Genomic DNA, 25,685 nt, shown 5'->3' with positions numbered 1-25,685 from the left:
AATCTCTTGCATTACGGTGAACAGTTTCTAAGTGCCATCCACCAGAAACAGTCCATGTGTTTACAAATGGGCCGGGAGGTCACTCGGGCATTTTTGGAATTTTGTTGTGATGTGCATTGTGGGAAGTGAAGGCTCGTGCAGCTGCCTGACAGCGGCAGCTGGAACAGACATGTTCAGAAACGGCAGGAACTCCCTTCCGTCTGTGTATATTCTTCCAGCCGTTTCCGCGTGTGTGTTTCATCCATATAATACCATAAGGTCCCACTGCTGCTGCCAGGTCGCTGCGTGAACCTCTGCACTTCGAAACTGTTCACCGTAATGCAAGAGATTCAGGCGAGTAATGACAGAAAGACGAACAGATTCATAATACTGAGGATATGACTGAGGTTTGACAGATTTGATGAAAAATTGGTCACGGAAGTCTCCAGCACCTTTAAAGTTTGGTTCATGGTTAAAGTTTGGTTCATGGTTAAAGTTTGGTCCAGGGTTAAAGTTTGGTTCATGGTTAAAGTTTGGTCCAGGGTTAAAGTTTGGTTCATGGTTAAAGTTTGGTCCAGGGTTAAAGTTTGGTCCAGGGTTAAAGTTTGGTCCATGGTTAAAGTTTGGTCCATGGTTAAAGTTTGGTCCATGGTTAAAGTTTGGTCCATGGTTAAAGTTTGGTCCATGGTTAAAGTTGGTTCATGGTTAAAGTTTGGTTCATGGTTAAAGTTTGGTCCATGGTTAAAGTTTGGTCCATGGTTAAAGTTTGGTCCAGGGTTAAAGTTTGGTCCAGGGTTAAAGTTTGGTCCATGGTTAAAGTTTGGTCCAGGGTTAAAGTTTGGTCCATGGTTAAAGTTTGGTCCATGGTTAAAGTTTGGTCCATGGTTAAAGTTTGGTTCATGGTTAAAGTTTGGTCCATGGTTAAAGTTTGGTCCATGGTTAAAGTTTGGTCCATGGTTAAAGTTTGGTTCATGGTTAAAGTTTGGTTTGGAGTTACAGTGTGTGTCCTCGTTTATCGTCGTGTCTTTAACAGTCTCTGTGTTTCGTTTCTTCTGCAGACTTTTCCAGATCCTCCAGAACTCCAGACCTTTAACCTCCAGACCATGACGTCTCCGGACTCTCCCCCTCTGGTGTCCCCGTCCCCGTGCCCCGCCCCCCTCCGTCCCTGCCCTCCTCCCCCGTCCCCTCGTCCCCGGCGCCGTCGTCCTCGTCCCTCCCCGTCCCGCCGTCGCTGCCCCCCACCGGTGAGGTGATGGTCCTGGCTCTGGGGCGGAAGAAGCAGCGGGTGTTGGATCGCTCCTCTTCCATCCTGCCCAACCTCTTCCTGGCCTTCCTTCTGTCCTCCGACGCCCTCATCACGCTGTCCCCCCCCCACCACTGCCACCTGCCGGGCCCCTCGCCGCTGCCCGTCGACGTCCTCAACGCCTCCCTGCCCTGGGTGAAGGGGGACCGGCCCGGGGACGCCGGGGGCCCGTCCCAGTGTAAACAGTACGCCAACGGCAGCCAGTCGGCCGTGGTGGACTGTGAGGCCGGGTGGGACTACAACGTCACAGAGGGGCTGAGGAACAACATCGTGACCGAGGTAGGAGTCCGGTAGGTCCTGGTCCTGGTACGGGTCTGACCGATGGTTTATTGGCAGGGGTGTCAAGGAGTGGACCAGTAAAATAATAACCTATAATTAATTTCAACTCCAAACTGAACAAGTCAAAGTACCCTTCCTTTAAGAACAGTTGTTTTTGTTTTTATCTAAACAGTGAACTTATACAGAACATGTGGATGTTAAATTTCATCCATTAACACTGTTGATTTTCAGACATGATGTACAAATGGGCTTAGGTTGTCTGTTGAAAAAATAAAATTATTAGAAAAAAAGTAAAATTACCATTCACAATTACAAAGTATCCTTTCAAAATGTGAATATCATGAGCATCCTGGAAATTTCTTTAGAAAAATAAGTGTAATTTTTACAATATTCTGCCTCAGTTTATCATTTACTCATGTTCATTATAACTTCCAGATCACAGTGGATCGACACATACACAAAACATTCAATAACAGACAGAATGTCGTTATAAAGCCAGCTATTTCTCTGAAGACATTTTCAGGTTGTTTGTATTTTTTCTGAAAGTATAGTTTGTACATGTGAACATTTTCATGGAACTTTATTTGATCATTAATATTGGTCTGTTTCAGTCTAACTTATGAACGTGGTTGGTTAAGTTTATGGTTAAGACTGTTCTTGTTACTATTAGTTAATGTTAATGTGTATATATACAGTTTTTAATATCATTTTTTTAAATTTGTACACTGGTCAATTTAGTTATATGAACCATAAAAGTGACATGACACTCATATAAATAAATAAATAAATAAATAAATAAGTAGAAATAGATGAAAAGAAATAGAAAATAAAAAATAATAGAAAATAGATGAGTCTGGTTCTCGAGGTTTAACTCTGGTTCTCTAGATTTAATTCAGGCTCTCTAGATTTACCTCTGGATTTAACTCTGGTTCTCTCAATGTAACTCTGTGTTTAACTCTGGTTCTCTAGCTTTAACTCTGGTTCTCTAGATGTAACTTTGGTTCCTTAGATGTAACTTTGAATTTAACTCTGGTTCTCTAGATTTAACTTTGGTTCCTTAGATGTAACTTTGGATTTAACTCTGGTTCTCTAGATTTAACTCTGGTTCTCTAGATGTAACTTTGGTTCCTTAGATGTAACTCTGGATTTAACTCTGGTTCTCTAGATTTAACTTTGGTTCCTTAGATGTAACTTTGGATTTAACTCTGGTTCTCTAGATTTAACTCTAGATTTAATGCTTGCTCTTTAGATGCAACTAGATTTAACTCTGGATTTAACTCTGCTTCACTAGATGTAATTCTGGATTTAACTCTGGTTCTCTAGATTTACCTCTGATTCTCTAAATTTGACTCTGGTTCTAACTCTGTGTCGCTAGATTTAACTCTAGACTTAATGCTCATTCTCTAGATGTAACTCTGGATTTAACTCTGCTATACTATATTTAACTCTGGGTTTCACTCTGGTTCTTGTTACAGATGCGCTAATATGTTGACTGACACTTTTATTTTTACTGTTACTGATTCAACTTTTGTTTCAAAGATACAAATAACTCTTCATAACTCTGATAAACAGATAAGTTAAAATAACTGTTGAGTTGTTTGGGTTCTTCATTACATTATCCATAAAAGAACAACTTCAGTGGAGAATAAACAAATGAAAAAAAAAACTTAAATATTACATGACGGTTTAACACGAGCCACTGTCCGTCGGAGACATGACGTCTATAAACTGGTACTGAAATTTGTCATCAATAACAATAACATCTCATCACTCTGGATGATGTAGAACCACACCTCACAGAGCAGTAGTAATAATAATAATGATAATAATAATGATAATAATAATGATAATAATAATGATAATAATGATGATGATAATGATGATGATGAATAATAATGATAATAATGATGATGATAATGATAATAATATAATAATAAAGAATAGTAATAACCCCTAAAAACCTTAACTTTTTGGAGTGTTTTCTGAGGTCGCAGAGCTCAAACTGAAATGACTTGGTTTTTCCTGATTTATCTCGTGCACCTGAACAGAGTTTTGTCTGGTCTTTCTTTGTTTACGTACGAATTTAAAGCCTTGAAACGCTGAAAACTTTCTTTTTTATCTTTTATTTATGTACAGGATGGTCTTGCTGAACATGCCGTCTGCGTTTTTTGCAACGCGCAGCTAAACTTAAACACAGATGCACAAATTAGTACCTGACACTGGAAGCTCCTGTCTTTAACACACCGACGGCAGATTAACTCTAACTCATCTTTCAGTGAACTTCAGTGGTTTTTATTAGATTAAATATGATCAGTTATCCCAGTGGTTCAGTATTAATCTGTCATCAATTCACTGGGTTCCTTATTTGACGTGAGTTGATGAATTGGTGTTTTCAGTTAAATCCCTGTAGTTGAATCCTGATTTTTTTCCCCCATATTTGTTATTTCTTTGCCTCTTCATGACGTCGGTTAAACCACATCTGGGCGGAGCCTTGTTACGTCTGGGCGGAGGCCTTGTGGTTTGACTGACAGTTTGTACATTTCATCAGGGACCTAAACGGTTGAATCTGAGTTAGAATAAAAGCAAAAACAAGATTATTTAGTAGCTCAAATGTCAGCAATAATTATTTGATTAATCGATTAATTATCAACCATTCAATCGATCACCACTCATAAACCTTACTTTTTTTTTATTTTAAGGGAAATATTTCCTGATTCCAGTGCAGAAATCTGTCAATTTTCATCTGATCATTGATCATTTTGTTCAGTTGTTTTTCATCTTTAATGTATTTGTTGATTATTTGATTGATATTTGCATTTCATTTCTTCAATGTTTTTTTTTATTTAATTTTTTATCCATTTCTGTATTTATTTTGTAAATTTTCTTTCATTGTCTTGATTGTTGATTTATGTTTATTTTGTTAATTTGTGTACAATTTCTTTAATGTTCTGTTAGTTATTGTTCATTTCTTTTTTTTTTTTTTTAATTTCCTTTCATTTTTTTTTATTTTGTGGATTTATATGAATTTTTGTGTTTTATTTATTTTTGCTTTTTTTTTTTTGCTGTCAGTTTTTTTTTATTACTTTGTTCATTTCTGTTCATTACTGTCACTGTCTATTTTTATCCATATTTATTTATTTATTTATTTATTTTTTGGTTATTTTCTCATCCTTTCTTGATTATTTCATGAATGTCCCCCCCCCCCCTTTTTTGTTAATGTTTTGTACATTTTTTAAAAACTTCTTCCAATCTCTTGACTACCTCATTTTTTCTTATTAACATTGCATTATTATCGCCTTTTGTTGATTATTTTGTCAATTTTTGGTCCTTTTTGTTGATTTAACTTGGCTTTGCCAAGTTTAGGGTGATTTTGGTAATTTTTCTTTATTGAGTTTGGTTCATTTATTGATGATGTCATTAATTTTTGGTTGATTCTGTTCATTTTGTGAACATTCTTAAAGGCGAATTCACTCAAAATGAACAAATAAAGTACAGTGACCATCTCATCTTATTTTATTTTTTTATTTTCAGAAGCGGAAAGAGAAAATACCAGGTTATGTACAGTTCATCTATGGAAACACAATCTTTTAAATACCATCATTTTCCGTTTTTGTTTTCTGTGACAGTCGCTGAGACTGTCAGTTGTGATTAAAGGAGACGTTTGGGGTCATTTTATAAAAACCAAATCACTGATGTGTTAAATGAGGAAATAACTGACAGATTAATTAAATAACTGACTAATTAACAGTGAAACCTGTCATTTCTTTGAACATGTGACTCAGGAACAACAATAATTGACCTTTCACCTGTTAAACACCTCCCGTCTTTGGTCTAAAGGAACATTTACTTTTGATAAATGATCTCAGGTCGACACAAAGACCTGAACGTCTGGAATGTGATGGTGATGATGATGATGATGCTGGTGGTGGTCACGTGTCATGAAACCATCTGGTCTGGTTGCATTTTTTCCTGAGGTGTGGAAGGAAATGGTAAACGCCTGCAGACGCAAACCCAGGTTTCATCCTCAGTTCTGAAATAATCTAGAAATAGACGAACTCGAGTATATTTTACGATTCGTTTGACTGTTTGACCTCCAGATTTCGCAAATGTTCTGAACACGAAAAAAAAAAAAAAACAAAAAAAAACTTACATATTTTATCCCGTTGCATCTTTTGTGACATGTTTATGTAGTTTCATCTTTAATGCTGTTGTTTTTTTTATTTTTTATTTTTACAGTAATCCTTTGTTTTGTTGTATCTTTTACATCATTTACAATTTGTTGTATTTTGTCATTTATATTGTTTTCATCTTTTGCTTCTTCTATATTTTTCTTTTATTTTTTTCATAGTTTTGCTTTTTTGTCTTCATTTTGTTTTTTTGTGTCTTTATATTATTGTATTTTTTGCCTCTATTTTGTGGAGTTTTTTTTTTTTGCATCCTTTAAGTTTGTCACATTTTTTGTAGTTGGCATCATTTACATTTGTGTAGTTTTGTTGTTTTGTGTCTTTTGTCATTTTTTCACACATTCTGTTGTTTTTCACTGCATCCTCTATATTCTGTTCATTGTTTTGCAGATTTTATGTAGTTTTTTGTTTGTTTTGTTTATAGTATTATATATACTATATATATATATACACACATATATATATATATATTAGTCTTTTACATTTTGTTTGCAGCTCTTTTCTTGTCTTTCATGTTTTTATTTTTCTTCATCTGCATGGTTTTCGTTGTTTTGCATCTTTTATGTCATTTGAATTGTTTTGCATTCTTCATATTACTGTTGTGGCTTTTTCGTTGTTTTCTGGCTTTTTTTTTTTTTAAAATGTGTTTTGCATCCTTTTTGATTTTTTTTTTTGTGTCTTTTCTGTTTTCGTTTTGTGTCTTTTGTTAAAAAATTTTTTGGCATCTTTTACCTTTTTTTTTTTTTTTAATGTTTTGTGTCTTTTTATGTCATTTTTTTCATTTTGTTGGATCATATAGATCATTTCAACTCATTTAAAACCACAAATAAAACATCTGTTTTTTTTTTGTTTTTTTTTTTAAATTTAACTCAAACCAAAAATCTAATTCTTACCACGAATTCTATTAATATTGAATCTGAATTTTTATCATTCTAGTATTTTTGGTCAAATTCCTTGGCCTTATCCATATGCGCCGTTTAAAAAAATCATTATTCATAGAATTCATTTGCGTTATAATCTGTAAAATGAGAACAGAAAAATGTTTTCAGTAGTTTGGAAAATAAATAAAACTGATACAAAAGCACATAAATGTTGAAACTGGTGGGTCAGGATCTGGGCTCTGGTTCTGGTTTGGTTTAATGTAAACATCTGCAGATTCTTTACAGTAACAGAGCCGCTGTGGTCTGTAACGTCCTGGTTTTTCCTGTGGTTCTGGTTTCATTTCTGACCCAGTGATGTGGGAACCACGCCCATCCTGTCGGACACAGGTAAAAGGGCAGGATGCCACGCCCACCCGGGAGGCGTCCGCGTCAGAAACGAGGGCGGAGGCGGACGCTTCGGATCGTAACTCTGGTTTAGCTTTTCCTGTCATGATGATTCCGTTCCTCTGGTGCCGGCTGCTGAGGTGGCAGGAAGCAGGAAATGGGAAACTGACCTCCGATCAGCTTCGCCTTCTGCCACCGATCAATAATCAGCGGTCGCTCAGACTGAAACCGAACGCCGCCTCGCATCGATACGTTAATGAACATCATGTGGTCCTGGTCGACGGTCCGTCCTCAATGAATCAACTGAGTAAAGGAACATTTTCAACACATGATCAGAAACCGCTCAACGATTCAGATTCACCACGACTCCTTCAACTCCACGAACAAAGTCCCACTGAAGAAGATGAAGATGATGATGTGGTTCAATATTAACGGCCAGAAGAGGCAAAGAAAACTGAATAAACCACATGGTTGTAAAGTCACTGGTGTAGATGGAGTGGAAACAGATGAAGGGTCCAGGACTGGGATCAGGTCTTCTGGTCTACGTGGTCCAGGATCCACCAGGTGAACCGGATCAGGAAAAGACGTGATATAAGATGGAAACAAACAAGATGGAAAAAAAGTGATGGATGCAACACGACGAAAAAAATCGTAACTAGATGAAAGTTGCAACGAGATGAAAATGATGCAGACATAGGTCACAATACGACGAGCAAATTGCAACTAGATAAAAAAGTTACAGGAAAATGGGGAAAAATAAGAGCAAGATGAAAATAAGACCCAGTAAAATGAAAATGCCACAACGAGACAAAAGTTGTAACAAGATGAAAGTCGCAACAAAAGACACCACAAAAGTTGCAACAAAATGAAAAATGAGACCCAATAAAACCAAAATGATGCAACAAGATGAAAGTACAAAAGATGCAACTACACAAGTCGCAAAAAGATAAAAATGATGCAACAAGGCAAAAAAAATTGTAACTAGACAAAAGTTGCAATAAGATGAAAATGATGCAAGACAAGGTTGCAATAAGATGAAAAAAATCGCAACTACAAAAAGAAGTTACAGCGAAATGGGGAAAAATGAGAGCAAGATGAAAATAACAACCCAGTAAAATGAAATGGCATAACGAGACAAAAGTTGTAACAAGATGAAAGTTGCAATAAAAGACACAACACAAAAGTTGCAACAAATCCATAAATGAGCGAGATGAAAGTTAAGACGCAATAAAACCAAAATGATGCAACAAGATGAAAGTAGTATCAGAAGGCGCAACTACACAAGTCGTAAAAAGATAAAAATAGCGTAACAAGGCAAAAGTCGCGACAAGAGGAAAATATTGCAACGAGACAAAAGTCGCAACAAAACGAAAACATGAAAGCAAGATGAAACTGAAACCCAATAAAACCAAAATGATGCAACAAGATGAAAAATGACAAGATGAAAGTAACAACTAAAGATGCAACAAGACGCGACTAGACAAGTCGCAAAAAGAAAAAAATGACGCACCAAGGCAAAAAGTCACGAGACGAGGAAAAGATTGCAACAAGATGAGTTCGCAACAAAATGAAAAATGAAAGCAAGATGAAAGTAAGACCAAATAAACCCAAATGATTCAACAAGATGAAAAATAACAAGGTGAAAGTATCAACAAAAATGCAACTAGACAAGTCGCAAAAAGATAAAAATGATGCAACAAGGCAAAATTCATGACAAGAAGAAAATGTTGCAACAAGATGAAAGTTGCAAAAAAAACAAAAAAATGAAAGCAGATCAAAGTAAGACCCAATGAGACGAAAATTATGCAATAAGACAAAACTCGTAACAAGATGAAATATCGGAACAATACAAAAGAAGAAACAAGACAAATGTCGCAACAAGAGGAAAGTTGCAAGACACAAAAATATGAAAATGATCGAAGACAAAAGTTGCAATAATTAAAAAAAAAAGACAAAAATGACACAATAACATGAAAGTAATGCAACTAAACAAAAATTTGCAAGAAGACATAAAATATCGCAACTAGGTCTAAAAGACAGAAAAGATGCAAAAAGACAGAAAATACACGATGTGAAAAGACCAATAAAACCACAGATGGAACACAAACTAAGGCCAAACAAAGGCGAGTTCCTGTCTGTCCCGGGTCCTCAGACCTGATGTTTCACACCTGAACTCGTAAAACTTGTCCGGGCTGTTTCCGAACATGCCTGTTTACATTTTCCTCGCCCTGTTGTCGAGTCCTTCCACCCGTATGACTCCGCCCACATGTGTTGTGTTGTGTGTCATGTGACCGGCGTTGGCGTTGGCAGAGCTCAGCTGTTCTGCAGATCAGTGGTTTGGTTTAATGCGATTAAAAGGCTGATGTGACGGCAGATGATGTGTTCAAGGCCTGTTGTCGAGGTTTTGTTTTTATGGTGGTTTTTTAGGTTCTATTTCTGTCACGTGTGTGTATATGATTATTTTCATCTGGTTTTTGTTTTTTTCCACTTTTATTTAATGCATCAAAATAAGTCTGATTGTTCACTTTTGTTACGATTAACAAAAAGACAGAAAAAATAGTTAATCATAAAACAGAATAGAAAAATAAGAAAAAATGCCTACATTTAATTAAAAATAACTCACATTAATGCTCCTTTCAGTTAAAATGTCTACTGTGTATTAATAAACTCAACCCATGAGGATAAACGTTTTAAGATTAAATGACGTATATCATAACTATTTTTTCTTTCAGCTTTTTACCTGTAGTCAGTATCATTCTAAAAAAAGTACATGTTTTCTAATTAAAACCAATATAATTTCATATATACATTAAGCAGCATTATGGTTTGTATTTGATTATATGTAGGTCCTCAACTAATCAGAACAGATTTATGTCATCACACACTGAGATACAACAAAATTTGTCTTAACAGTAAAGAATGATAAAGAAGATAATAAAGAGGGAAAAAAATGAAAATGTAGACATAAATATACAATAATAACACAAAAGAGCAGACAACAAAGAAACTAATCATTAAAAAGTGGGAAAATGTGGAGAAAATAAGAATATTAAAGCTTTCAAAGTACAAGATACAGCCACTAAAGATGTCATGATGTAATTTTTCAGGTTTGTCGTCAATATCTATCGATCTATCTATCTATCTATCTATCTATCTATCTATCTATCTATCTATCTATCTATTATCTATCTATCTATCTATCTATCTATCTATCTATCTATCTATCTATCTATCTATCTATCTATCTATCTATCTATCTATCTATCTATCTATCTATCTATCTATCTATCTATCTATCGTAATTTACGTTTATAACTAGGTTACAACATGACATGAACATTTCTCCGAGTACGGCATAATTATTTGTAAAATATAAAAAAAAAATTATTGATACTCTTTGTCCTTTTTGCAGCAACGCGAAGGAAACAATGTGTCATTTATTTTAGGATTGCACCTACACGCATATATTTTGGATTGATTTAAATAATTTATAAATACAAAAATTGACTCTTCATGTAAATTGAACTTTCAACACATTTTTTTTGGCCTATCACAAATTAATAAAATAACTCCAGAAAAAAGATATATTATCAACCTTTTGATTATTTTTGCTAAATTTCACATTCATTGCTCCAAATTTGCACACCAACATCCAAACATTGCTGTTTTTAAAGCCCTTTTTTCCAATTGTGTGGACAATTTGAGGAACATCATAAATTCTAAAGCAAATAAACAAAAAAAAAAAGTCAACTGTATAATCTTATTTAATTTGTATAATTTCTATTATACCTCGAGCTATTTTTTTTTCTTTTTTACTAAGTTTTTACTTACATGTATTCTATATATTTGAAATGTAAAATATTCTGTGACTTATGAAACTTTCTATCCTTGTTTGTTGTATACTATTATGTATATATAATGTTCATTGTTCAATTAAAAAAAACAAAACAAACAAAAAACCCCCCATAATTGTTTGTCAGCAGCAGCAGCTGTTACGAAAATATGTCCAAAGTTCAGTTGTTGGTTGCATTAATGAACACAAGTGTCTTTTTTTTTTTTTTGAACCGTAAATATACATAATAGTATACAACAAACAAGGGTAGAAAGTTCCATAATTCACAAAATCTTTTACATTATATAGAGAAATACATGTAGTAAAAACATTAGGAAAGAAAATAAATAAATAAATAAATAAAAATGTAATAAAATTTTTTTTAAAAAATGCTCGAGGAATAAATAGAATTATACTAATTGAATAAGATTATACATTTGACTTTTTTTTTGTTTTGTTTTATTTGCTTTAGAATTTATACCGTTTCTCAAATTGTCTACGTAATTGGAAAAAAGGGCTTTGAAAACAGTGATGTTTGGACGCTGATGTGCAAATTTGGAGCAATGAATGTGAAATTTGGCAAAAATAATCAAAAGGTCGATAATATATCTTTTTCTGAAGTTATTTTATCAATGTGTGATAGGCCAAATAAAATGTGTTGAAAGTTCAGTTACACAAAGATCAGTTTTTGTGTTTATAAAATTATTGAATCAATCCAAAATGTATGGTATTGCTGCAATCCCAAAATAAATGAACGTAAGTGTCTGAACGGGACAGAGCAGCATAATCAACAACTGGAGGGGGCGGGGCCTAAAGTGGCTCATTTGCATTTAAAGGGCCAGCGCTCCAAACCACATTTCTGGTGTCATTACTCAGAAATGGTGTTGAAGATGGACCTGTGGAGTTGAATTAATGAAGAATTTAGACCCAAGCAGAGCATTTCCAGTTTATATAGACCACAGAGAAATGATTGAAAATGCATAATTCCATTAAAAAAAGCTAAATATCACTCCTTTAAACCAAACATTCAAGTGCAGAACGATACTAAACATTCACTGACATAACCTGTTAGCTTAGCAGCGCTGATGCTAACAGCTCTGAATGGAAACCTGTATGAGCCTGGTTCTATGCGGGTTCCTGACCGGTTCTGTCCTTCTGTCTTGGTCCAGTGGGATCTGGTCTGTGCTCAGTACTGGCTGGTCCCGGTGGAGGAGGTCTGCTTCATCCTGGGGGTCCTGACCGGATGTCTGGGTCTGGGCTACGCCGCCGACAGGTAGCTAACCTCCGCCCTATAGCAGCATTTCCTTTAGCATCTGTATGTAGATAACGTTAATCCAAGCCTTTTAATGTGGATTTGTAACATCTAGTTTCATTCCTACGTCTTTTATTTCATGTTCTGTGAACCACTATTTAGGCTGTTACAAAAATTAAATTAGTTTTACGGCACCCGGGCTCCACTCATTGCTAATGCTAAAGCTAGGATGCAGAGACTGAATTTTCCTTTAACCTTTACAACTAACCGAATGACCTCCTATTCGCAGCTAAAGACCAAAAATCAGCCTTTAACTCTGTTTTAATGAGCGTCCACACTCCGAATTTAGTATCTGTTTTTAGATATCGGTAGAATTACAGCCAAGTAGAACGGATTAATAATATTTTTTCAATGTAAGTGGACAAGTTCCACTTCCATATTCCAATTTAAAAGAGTCTCGGAGCTACTGTTGAAACTTCAGAATAGATGAATGAATTAAACATTTTTTAATATGTAGAACAATACTATAAATAAATGCATAAAGATATATAATTTCCATAATGCATTCTAATGGAGTCTGCTAAAACAAAAGCTTATTCATTCTTTTCACAAATTCAACTCAGTACAATAAAAACACACAACTATATGAATTTAGCTTAATACAACAAGTATTTATGTTTATATCAGTCATATATATATATATATATATATATATATATATTATATATATATATATATATATATATACACATACACACACACACACACACACACACACAGTAGATCAATCATAGTAGAGATTAAAATCCAGTAGGATTCGTATCCTACTAGGACAGATAGGAATTTAGTTTGTCCTAGGACAAACGGAAATCTATCTGTCCTAGGGTTAGGGTTGGGGGGGGGGGGGGGGGGGGGGGGGGGGGGGGGGGGGGGGGGTTAGGGTTAATCTTCAGATCCTAATTTCTTGTAGGATTTCAGTTTGTCCTAGGACAAACTAAAATTTCAATCTGTCCTAGTAGGATTTGTAATCGTACTAGGACAGATAGGAATTTCAGTTTGTCCTAGGACAAACTAAAATTCCTATCTGTCCTAGTACGATTACAAATCCTCCTAGTAGGATTACGAATCCTACTGGATTTCAATCTCTACTGTGACACACACACACACACACACACCTATATATTATATATATATATATATATATATATATATATATATATTCTACATCTTAACCCACTACATATGTGCTTAATATTAACCCATTTAACTATAATATTCCAATTTGCTATAACTTTGAATTATATACGACCTTCCTTATCGTTTATACTATTTATGACTATAATTTTTCATCAACATACTTATACAATCAGACATAAATATATAGAAAAAGGTGTAAGTCGCAAAAATATGACATGTGCAATCAAATACACTATTTACAGTGGTTCTAAACATCTCTTTCTGAATGAACATGCTTATGTTAGAATTTATAAAAATGAATATGTTGAAAATGTACTCATGCAGACACTCAGAATAGCTTTTCTGTGTATTTTCTTATTTTGCATTTATACTTTTGACCAATACTGCTGTGATGTGTGTATTTAGAAAAATGTGATATATGTGTGTGGTTTATTTAATTTTTTTTTTTTTTTTGCAATTTATTTAGTTTGTATAGATTTGTTACAAATATTATTAATATATGGGGTATAAAAGTTGTATTGATGTATATAAAATTACAATTATCCAAAAAATGTCACCTTAGCATGTAAAAAATGTACAGATATGCTCTGGAGAAGTTGTTCTATGGGTCTTAAGGTTAATAATTATTCGTCATTAATTGTGATTATTATCGACTAATGGTAAGTTTTTAGCATGGTAAGGTCCGATGTGACCCTTTGACCTTATGCCACAGCTGATGCCCACACTGTCGTGCTTTCTGTTTCTGCTGCTTAATTCGTTTCTTTTTGGTTCCTCATTCTTTAGGTCCATGTCTTAACTTGCAGTTTCACATCCTCACGAAGCAGACGAGACATTAACGCTTGAATGAAATTAGTTCTTTTGGATTTACAACGGCTGCCAGCAGTCGCTCTTTCCTCCACAGATCGAGATTTAGGATCAGCTGACACATCTGGCACGGCTTTAATTCCACAGTGACGAGGTGTTAGAAGCAGTTGGCAGCAGAAAACTAACAGAGTATCAACAAATACGCAGTAATACAAAGCAAATACAATGACGTCAAGTGCAGAGGACGTGGGTCTTCTGTTTGTTTGTTTTTTTCAAGAAAAATTTTAAAATCTAAATTTAATACATTTATTTTATTTATTATATATATTATATTTTTTTCTCTGTATATTTTATGTTTCACAAATGTATATTTTCCGTTTACTGTCTTCCCTGCCCTTTATTTTTGTGTTTCCTGCTGGTCAACTGTATAAATCCTCCATGGTGGGACCAATAAAATCTTATCTTATCGTATCTTTGTGAAATCTGTCGTTCATTTTGTCTTTTCTGAAATATTTTTTGTGCTTTTTTTTTTGTCTTGTTTGATCTTTCTGCACCTTTTTTGCATTGTTTTTATTCCTTGTTTCATCTTTAATAGAATTTTATTTTTCATGTCACTTCTTTTCCTGCTGTGAACGTAATTTCTATCCTTTTTATTTTAAAAAAAAATTTAATTTCAATCTTTTACGTTATTTTTTTGTCATATTTAAGTTACATAGACTTTCGTCTTTTGTTTTTTGAATTTTTTCACTTTTTTGTAATTTTTTTTTGTCATTTTGTTTTATTGCATGCTTTTATGTCATTTTCATATAATTATTTATTTTTGTGTGTTGTTTTTTGACCTGTTGTGTCTTTTTCACATCCTTTTCGTCCATTTAAATTGTGTTTATTTTCATCTATATTTTCTCCTCAGTCTGAATCTAGTCTGTATTTTAGGTGTTTTTATGGTGAATGTATCTCCTGTTACACCTGTTCGTCCTGGTCTGAAGTGGGGTTTTTCGTTGCAGACTGGGCAGGTCTAAGACCCTCCGACCTCATTGACCTTGTCCGTGGTCTTTGGCGTCCTGGTCGTGTGTTCGCCGTACCCGTCCATCTTCCATCGTCATGCGTTTCTGTTTGGCGGCTGCGAGTGCGGTTGTCTACCTCACTCTGTACATCAGCCGTGAGTATCTGGAGGTGTGGTCTAACCTGTGTTACATGCGCCAGGTATGTTGCGTTTACTGACCTACGTTGTGTTTCAGGTCTGGAGCTGTGTGAGCCGTCTCTCTCCGCCTGGTCGTCACCATGTTGGCCGGGATGATGACGGTGGCTGGTGAGCTGCTGCTGCTCGCCGTGGCGTGGGCTGCCAGTCCTGGAGGGGCCTCCTGGGGGCCGGAGCGGCGCCGCTAACGCTCTTCCCTCAGTTATGGGTACGACACAGTCTGTCTTATTAAATATATTATTAAAGTCAAACACTAATTAAATGAATCAGAATACATTTCACCACATATTTAATCAACAAAACACACAAAACACAAAAAATCGTAAAGAAAGATACCAATATAAATCAGAGCTGAAGTATAGAAATATGATCAGGGTATTTATTTCCATATGGATCAGTATTGTGAAATTTATTACAATGTGAAAAAAAATCTGTGAGGAAAACTAAAGAAACACGAGTATTAACATGTGTTAATGACAGATGTAGTAGTCACAGAAATAAAACATTCATGGCCATTTGAATATAAAACATCAACATTCACCTGATTTACTTTCAAGGAAACAAAGAATACGAGGGCTTATATTTTTCAGCAATGAAAAACAACTTATTAATGACAATATACAGACTAAAGATATGAAAGAACAATGTAAAATACTATCATAATAAGTCAATTACAATTAAATAGCTACGACTACTACTATTACTACTGCTACTACTACTACTACTACTACAAACTAATAAATGTAACAGACAAATGATCAGTACAACATTATTATTAATTAATAATTACACTTAATCTATAAACCATAAGGAAAAAAAAGCCCCAGCATTGTATTAATGTTTCCATTTTATGCTACTACGTTGCAGCCCATTTAAGTGTAAATTTATCATTTACACGATGTACTTGAAAACACCTACTAAATCTGGAGTTTGTCGACATTCGTGGAGGGAGCATGTCTACGATGTCCAGATTTCGTAACGAACTGGAAGATTTCGTACAAACCCCTCATTCGTAAGATCTTTGTGACCAAGGCATTAGCGCTCTTTCTTTAAAAATGACACATCAGGTCTCAGAAAATGAAAAAACCCAGGTGTTTTAGGTCTGTTTTTTCCATTTCTGACAGGTTGATAACGTTTCTTTTTGGTATTAGAAAGAGAAAATGAAAATCAATCTGTTTTTTAAATTTGGTTTATCTGTTTTGACACTGAAAAAGAAAAGCACCCTGATATTCAATTTTAATTCTTCTATTTTAAAACGAAAATCAATTAACCACAAGTTTTTCTTTAGTTTCTGAAAAGAAAATCCAATTACCAAAACTGACCATTAATATACCTGTTTGTATCTTCACCTCATGAAGAGGAAAATCTGCAAATCCTTTATGACACCTTTAAAATACTAATACTTCCATCCACTTTAATATTTTCTGTCTTCGCTGCCTGAACATATAAATTATCCTTCTGGAATCGCTCCATAAACTAGTGTGTGTTTGTGAATGAGCAGACGTTGACACATGTTTGTAGAACCAGTAAAATAGGAGACGATGGAGTGAAGGATCTGTCGGTTGATAAAGTGACGACCGGCTGAGAGCTTTGATTGATCGTATTGATTCCAATCCCTCGTCACCGGAGGCTTTTAGTCAGGTCAGGATGCATTAGGACGCTTTGTTTAAGGTCCCTGAAGGCCTCGAAGGCCTGGTCCCAAACAGGCCTTCAGCGAAAACTCAAACTAATGAAGTCAGACAAGAGCAAGATGAACGAGGGACCAGGTGGAAGAAAAACTGGATTCATGCACAGAAAGACCGTGGCATGAAAGTGGAACGACGGCCCAAAACATCTGAACTGTTTAAAAACTGCGAAATGTGTGATACTTCAAAGAAAAAGTGGAGTAAATTAAAAACAAACAAAAAAACTGTTTTCATTCTGTATTTTCATTGTTTTTTCCATTGTGTCTTCATTCTGGATTTGCTCGTGTTTTCATTTCGTATTATCCTTGTGTTTTCAATCCACATTTTCTTTGTGTTTTCATTCCCTATGTTTTCGTGTTTTCATTTCATATTTTCTAACGTGTTGGCATTTCGTATTTTCATTGCATTTGCATTCTGTATTATCTTCATCTTTTATATTTTCATTCCATATTTTTCATTTGTATTTTGTTTGTGTTTTCATTTTGTATTTCTGCGTGTTTATTTTCAATCCGTATTTTCTCCGTGTTTTCATTTTGGATTTTTGTTGCATTTACATTCCATATTTTTTTCGTTTATGTTTGTAATTTCATTCCATATTTTCATTGCGTTTTCATTTGTATTTTTTTTTATTGTGTTCATTATGTTTTTCTTTGATTTAATTTCATATTTCATTGCGTTTTCATTTTTTGTGTTTTCATTACGTATTTTCTTTGTGATTTAATTTTGTATTTTCATTGCGTTCTCATTTAGCTTTTTCACTGTATTTTCAATCTGTATTTTCTTCGTGTTTTCATTTCGGATTTTTGTTGCACTTACATTCCAGATTTTCTTCGTGTATGTTTTGTATTTTCATCCTGTAGTTTCTTTGTGATTTCATTTCGTATTTTCTTCATGTTTTTGTATTTTTATATTATTTTCGTGTTTTCATTCTGCGTTTTCTTTTGATTGTTTTCACTATAGTTCCTTTGTTTCTTGTTTTTTTTTTCATCATGTTTTCATCCATATTTTCTTATATTTTCATTATTTCCTTTTAGGTCATCATGTTTTTTCATTGTGTTTTCACTCTTCATTTCCTTACATTTTTCCTCTCTTTTTAATCTTGTTTTAACTGTATTTCGTTGTATTTTCCTGGTGCAGTATTCCTGGAGTTTTCCCAGAGTCTCCTCGCTGGCTCCTCCTCTCTGAACGATCTGGAGACATGAACTCCTTCAGTGAGAGGAGAAACTCCAACGGGACATTCGGGATGACGAGAGTTTCACAGGTTTGTAACTGAATCCGATTCAATGGCGGCGCTGGCGTTCTGTCATTTCCAAACAGATCGGTTTACGTTAGCGCGTCGGTGCCAGGTTGAACCGAGGCTCGGTTTATGACGCCTGAATAATTTATGACACTTATTGCGGAGCGTTTCCAGAGTAGCCATCATTCTACTACTAAGGTCAATTATAATTCATGATTTATTTAAGGTACGTGGATAAAACCGCTGAACATTGACCAGAGGTTTTGTGTAAATGGACTTCGATGTTTAGTCTCATTGTTTGTAGTTGGATCAAAGGGTTGGTCTCCTTTCTGTCCCACTGTCACTGAACTCACCCCCCCATTTGATTGACATCACTTTGCACCAGCAATATTTCCTAAAAAATCACATCAAAGCTCTTATGGAATTAGTCCACTTATATATAGTGCATATACATAAGACATGTACGGGTTTCACATTGTTCATTTGATGCATCTTAGGTCATGTGATTGATTATTTTGTTGATTTAGTTAATTTTTGTCCATTTTGTTCATTTTCATGTTATTTAGTCATTTTATTGATTATTTAGGTCACTTTATTAATTATTTTCAATTTTTGTTTATTTTATTTAGTTAATTTTATTGATTATTACTTCATTTTATTAATTATTTTGTCAATCTTTCTTCATTTCATGTTTATTTAGTTCATTTATTGATTATTTAGTTCATTTTATAATTATTTTGTCAATTTTTGTTCATTTTCATGTTTATTTAGTTCATCTTAATTTGTCATTTTTTTATTTTCTTGTTTATTTAGTTCATTTAGTAATTATTTTGTCACTTTTTGTTCATTTTCATGTTTTAGTTCATTTTATTAATTATTGTGTCAATTTTTGTTTATTTTCATGTTTATTTAGTTCATTTATTGATGATTTGTCCATTTTTGTTCATTTTGATACTTATTTAGTTTATTTTATTGATCATTTAGTTGAATTTGATGCTCATTTCATTACATTTCTGATTACATTTGATGCTTAACTTTGGAGCCGTCATTATTTCTAGGTTATTGTGTTCTTATTGTACTGGTCCGACCCACATATTAAATGGTGGTTTTGTGCATGCGTCTGCTATTGATTCTCTGAGAAACCAGGTCATGATTGTGCTGCAGAACTGAACACCAGCCCCTGTTTTGTCTGTTGTGGTCTCTGCAGAGCTGGATTCGGAGCCGTCGTCCCCCCCCTCGCGGCCCCACCTGTCCTTCCCGGAGCTTTTCCACAGCAGGAACATCTGGAAGAACATGTGTGTGCTCGGCTTCACCTCGTAAGTCATCGAAACCTTCTGAAGTCAGCACGTTCCTGCTGCTGCTGCCTCATATTTCATCAGTGACATGTTGTTGAATTCACCTTCCTCACCGTCCTGGGTGTGTGTTTTTTTTTTTTTCTATTTAAAACCCGTCTGTTTGTTGTCTCCGCCCCCTTTAGATTCATCTCTCACGGCATCAGTCACTGTTACAGCTCCTTCCGGGGTGACGTCAGAGGCACCGCCCCCAGCTTCTACTGGACCTACCTGCTGTCTGTCTGCGCGGGGGGCGGAGCCTGGCTGTTGCTGTGGGCGACCGTCGACAGGTGCGGTCGCCGTGGCATCCTGCTCCTCGCCATGACGATGACGGGCTGGCTTCTTTGATCCTCCTGGGACTCATGGAGTGTAAGTGGCGGCGGGATGTCGTGTCCCTTGACTTCCCAGAGTAGATCAAAGAAAGATGGCGTGTTCTAGCTTTTGCAAAAAGTGAAGGTCACAGCAACGGCCAAATTCTGATAAACTATATGGACAAAAGTATTGGGACACATCATGTCTATAGCTGTAAGATGTCCTGTTCATGCAGATCTGAGATAAAAACATTATTATTTCCTTAAAGTTTAATCTGTTTTAAGTGAGATGTGAAGAAAGTAGATGAGTAGTTATGGTAGACAATTATTATTACAGTCAGAGCAGGAAAAATGTTTTTAGAAATTTAGAGGTAGAACATTTAAAATTGTAGTCAAGAATTAAAAAAAAAAACAGTGTTGAGAGAAAGTCCAAACCATCTCTGAGGCATTTTAAGCAAAGATAACATTTAAACTAAACTAACCAATGCAATGATATTCATGACAATATAAAACTATATTATGATATATTATGAATATTTGTCATTATTGTTTTGTATGCTAGACCTCTGTTAGAAAACAAACACATGAATCCAACGTGTCCACATACTTTTGTCCATATACTGTATATTTAGTCACTTATTATGTGCAGTGGTGAGAATCCCAGCTCCATAAAGTAAAAGTCTTGCCATGTATTTGTTCCAACCATTCACTGAACCAGGCATTTGGATGAGCTCAACTCCTAATCAGGCAGATGGATAATTAGTGGAATCACCTTTAAGTGAACATGTAGAACCAACACACGGCAGGACTTTTACTTTATGGAGCTGGGATTCTCCATCATTGATTGTGTGTCAGTAACTAATATTTGCCCTTCATCAACCACAAACACTACACCACGGGTGTCAAACATGCGGCTCGTGGGCCAAAACCAGCCCGCTGAAGGGTCCAGTGTGGTCCGTGGGTTGAATTTGTGAAATGCAATAATTACGCTTAAGATATTAGCAATCAAGGATGTTAAAATAATTTTATTTCTGGTTCCACATACAGACCAGTATGATTTCAAGTGGATCAGACCAGATCATAATAACCTATAAATAATGACAACTCCAAATTTTCTTTGTTTTGTGTAAAAAAAAAAAAAAGTGAAAAATACATGAAAACGTCGACAAACTATCCTTTCACAAAAACAGACCAATTCAAGCTCAAGTGGCTCAGATCAATCAAATACTATCATAATTACCTGAAAATAATAATGACTCCAATTTTTTCCTCTTTGTTTTACTTTACAAGTAAAAAAAAAAAAAAAGTTTAAATGTAAGTAAAATTACATGAAAATGTTGACATTTACAAAGTATTCTTTCACAAAAATATGTAAAAAACCTGAACAAATATGAACAACCAGAAATAAGTGTAATTTTACCAGTATTCTGCCTGTTATTAAATGTTTTGTGTATTTGTAGATCCGCTGTGATCTGTCAGTTATAATGCACATGTGTAAATGATAAACTGAGGCAGAATATGGTTAAAATTGCACTTATTTTTCTAATAAATTTCAAATTATTTGTATTATTTACATTTTCAAGGAAACTTTATAGATGTAAACATTTTCGTAATGTAATGTTACATTTTTCACTGTTATTATTTTACTGGTCCGGCTCATTTCAGATCATTTTGGGCTGAATGTGACCCCTGCACTACACAGTCATGTTCATCAGCAGGTGAAGTCCTTTTATTTAATAGACACACAGATGTTTAATGCAGTTATTCATTGGTTTATATCTTTATTAGTTTCTGTGGAATAGCTAAACATTAGTATAACCTGAGCTGATGGGACTTTCATCTCCACAGAATCACCTCCTGTTGTTAAACTTCTAATATGTGGGGCTTAAAGTGGGATTAATGCCACTAAATCCCAACAGGAATGAAGGTACATGTTCGTTGACTTGACTTCCACCGTCTGTTCACTTCATGCAGTAGGAAGCAGATTAAAACCAAACCTGACGGCAAACTCTGCGCATGGAAAAATACATTCTGGGCGGCGTTGAGTTCCCATGGCGTGATGTAGAATCAGACATCACAGCCTTTGTTGCCTCGGTCTCAGTCGCCCCCTTGTGGCAGAAACTTTGCAGTGACCTCACAGTTTATGTAGGACACTGCAGTGGCAGCAAAGTCACAGCAGTCAGGCCTCATGCATCACTGTGGACGCTCGAATCCATGTGGGGAAATGTTTCCTCTTCATCTGCATCATTTAGTCTGTGTTAGTGAATATGGCACAATTTATTATATAAAAAAAGTCTCAACAAAGTTTAAAATTCTAATTCTAATTTTTCTAATAAATCATTAGAACACTGTGAAAAAAATGCCCTCTAGAGTCATTCAGGACAAACATGTCAACTAACAAAAAACTCATACAACTAGGAAAGCACTTCGAGAGCACAGATGTACGCCAAGGCAGATCAGCAGGCCGGTTCTGGCCTCCCAGGCTGCATGTTTGACACCTGTGATGTAGATGTTCACAAGAGCTCAGATAAAAGTTGAGGGTTGTTATTTCAAAAACAGAGGAAACTGAAGAAAAAGTCACTTTTACAGTAAAATCTCTCATTAACTGAACATGAACCCAGTGTGTCCATCCACTGTCAGTGATCCAACTCCATGAGTTTTACTGGTGAATCAATATTATAGAGGATAACGATGTTTCCACAGTAACTACAGAGCCTCTGAACATCTAAATGGGTCATATCTGATGGCCATGAAAAGATGACAAACTGTATTTTACACCAATTATTTACACGTATTGATAGGATTAATGGATCAATAGGTTGTGAACAGTTTAGATCAGTAGATGGTTTTGTCACTGGTGGATGTTTGGGTCTTTATGGGTTTATTCAGTTCAGTTCACTTTTATTTGTAGTGCTAAATATCACAACAAGGTCATCTCACTGGGCTTTACAGAATTTGTTGAATTGATAAAAAACACAATGAAAACAAGTGGTTCCAGGCACAACAAACCCCGCTCCTCGCACATATTGTAGCTTATTTTGGCATCGGTCCAGCTGATGTCATCATGTCTATGCATGTGCTGATGGCAGCATATCAACTGCCTCTATATATGTGGCAAGTCTGACGTAAATTGAAACAAAATTGATGTTTTTTACAGAGATTTAAAATTTTGCCCATTATTAGTAAATGGGAGAAAAAAAAGATTTAAAAAATTCATTAAAAAATTTGAACTTTGACGTATTGTTCCCAAAATGTAATCAGGTCTTTTCTGGGTCACTGGCAATCTATAAACCCAATTTGGTATGAATTCAACCAATAGTTTGGCCGCTAAAGTGCTAATAATCAAACAAACAAACTGAACCAAACCAACAACAATAATGAACAAGTCAAATAATGAGTTAGTTAAACAGAATTAATGTAAGTAGAATGAGCCGACGTGCTGTTAAAGTTGTGAAGGCACTGATGGTCTAAAAATTCACGTTGAGGCGTGTATTCAAAACCCTGCATGTTTGACTGAATAAAAGTGGTCTAGACTTGTCTTTTGCTGCAGTGGAATCTAACCAGCCTGCTGTTCTTTGTTTCTAGACCTCAGTGAGACGGCCATCACCGTGTTCTCAGTGCTCGGCCTCTTCTCGTCCCAGGCCACGGCGTCGCTCTGCATCCTCTTCACTGCAGAGATCATGCCCACCATCGTCAGGTAGCAAAAAAAATGTCCTTTCCTCATTATTTTTGCAGAAAACACGTTAAAATGTAAATGTAGGGCAGCCAATACTGCAATAATGAGTCATAACATGAAAAATTTAGTAAACTGTGACAGTGGAAGGACAGAATTTCCATCAATATCTATAAGTGATGAGGACTTTTTGATGTTTGGTAAAGTGCCTATGAACTAGGAATACTCACATATATTATGTAATAAATGGGCTTCTGCTCTTTTAGAAATGAAGGATGAAAAATCCAGTGAAATATCAAAGTAAAATGGGTCCTGTAGCTGACGTTTTAGATTCATTTGACTTCAGTACATGTTCAGGGTTCAATATTGGTATTTATGGATCATATTCTTTAAAATTATCAGATATTTGTGATGTCGCTGAGCTGTGAGCGTCAATGACGTGAATAGATTTAAACAAGCTGAAAAACAATTTAAAAAACCAAGACAAAACAATGTAAACAAGGTAAAAGATGCAAAAGAAAATCAATGAACAACGACACAAAAGATGTAGAAACGTAACAAGAACAATAGAATTGACGCGACATATGTAGCAAGATGAAAACAATGTAAAAGACAAGATGCATATTAGATAAAAATGATGTAAGAAGATGTAATGAGGAAAACGTAAGAAGATGAAAAATGACAAAAGACACAAAAATTATGCAAAACATGTAACAAGATGAAAATGAGCCAAAAAGATGCAACTCAGTGGAAAATGGGGTAAAAGACGCAAAAGAAAACCAAAGCAAATTCCATTCCATTCTTGGTGTTGTATGTTACCTGTGACCTCAGCTGACCCCTGGGGCGTTGTGTGTCCGCAGGGGCAGCGGCGTGGGGGCGGTGCTCGCCCTGGGCTGCGTGGGCCGCCTCAGCTCGCCCCTCATGGACCTGAGGAACCACTACGGCTACTTCCTGCACCACGTGGTCTACTCGTCTCTGGCCCTGCTGGCGGTGCTGTCCATCCTGCTGCTGCCCGAGAGCAAGAGGAAGCCGCTGCCGCAGACGCTGGCCGACGGCGAGCAGTACCGACGCCCCCCGCTGGGCAGGAGGAGGCGGGACAATGTGCCTCTGCTGGCCACGCCCAACCCAGAGACCTGAACAACCAGCTAGAACCAGAACTTTAGCATCTGTCACGTCCATACGGAGGACTGAGCAATATAAGGCCGAGACGGCGGGGACAGATGACGGACGCTGGGCATGGGTCTTACCAGACACTCCAGGCTTCTGAACATATCATCATCGCATTTCAGTCGAACTGCCATCCATCATGTTTGTCGGTTTCCTGCCACGGAAACAAATGCATACCATATTTCCTCAAATATCTAGACCACAGGTGTCAAACATGCGGCCCAGGGGCCAAATCCGGCCCACCAAAGGGTCCAGTCTGGCCCTTGGGATGAAGTTGTGAAATGCAAAAATTACACAAAGATATTAACAAACATTTTAGTTCAGGTTCCACATTCAGACCAATTCAATCTCAAGTGGGCAGGACCAGTAAAATACTATCATAATAACATGGAAATACTCATAACTCCAAATTTCTCTTTTTGTAAATGTAAATATTTTCATGTATTTACACTAAAACAAAGTATAATTTCACCAAAAATGTAAATAACCTGAACAAATATGAACAACCTGAAATGTTTTAAGAGAAGTAAGTACAATTTTAACAATATTCTGCCTGTTATTAAATATTTTGTGTGTTCGTAGATCCACTGTGATCTGTAAGTTATAATGAACATGTGGAAATGATAAAGTGAGGCAGAATATTAAAATTACACTTATTTTTTCAGTTTGTTCATGTTACTCACATTGTTTGAAAGGATAGTTTGTAGATGTAAACATTTTCATTGTTTAATTTAACTTTTTTTCCACTCTAAAACATAGAGAAAATTTTGGAGTTGACATTATTTATATATTATTATGTTATTGTTGTACTGGTCCGGTCCATTTCAGATCAAATTTAGCTGAATGTGGAACTGAGCTAAAATGAGTTTGACACCCCTGAACTAGACCTTTATTAGACGGAGGATCATGTCAGAGGGAGGCCTTTATCTTTTATTTCTGTGGCGTTCTTTTTCAGTTTCTACAAATAAGACTTTAGCTGAAACATTAA

General features: G+C 35.6%; 1 pseudogene; it reads left to right on the top strand.

Annotated features, from left to right (window-relative positions):
• The first annotated feature begins 1,046 nt into the window (after positions 1-1,046).
• On the top strand, positions 1,047-24,829 carry LOC115411336 (solute carrier family 22 member 17-like; annotated as a pseudogene).
• The last annotated feature ends 856 nt before the right edge of the window (positions 24,830-25,685 follow it).

The sequence above is a fragment of the Sphaeramia orbicularis genome, chromosome 20 (assembly GCF_902148855.1).
Source record: "Sphaeramia orbicularis chromosome 20, fSphaOr1.1, whole genome shotgun sequence".
Classification (NCBI taxonomy): domain Eukaryota; kingdom Metazoa; phylum Chordata; class Actinopteri; order Kurtiformes; family Apogonidae; genus Sphaeramia; species Sphaeramia orbicularis.
The sequence above is the reverse complement of the archived record's forward strand: the minus strand, read 5'-3'. Positions and strand labels throughout refer to the sequence as shown.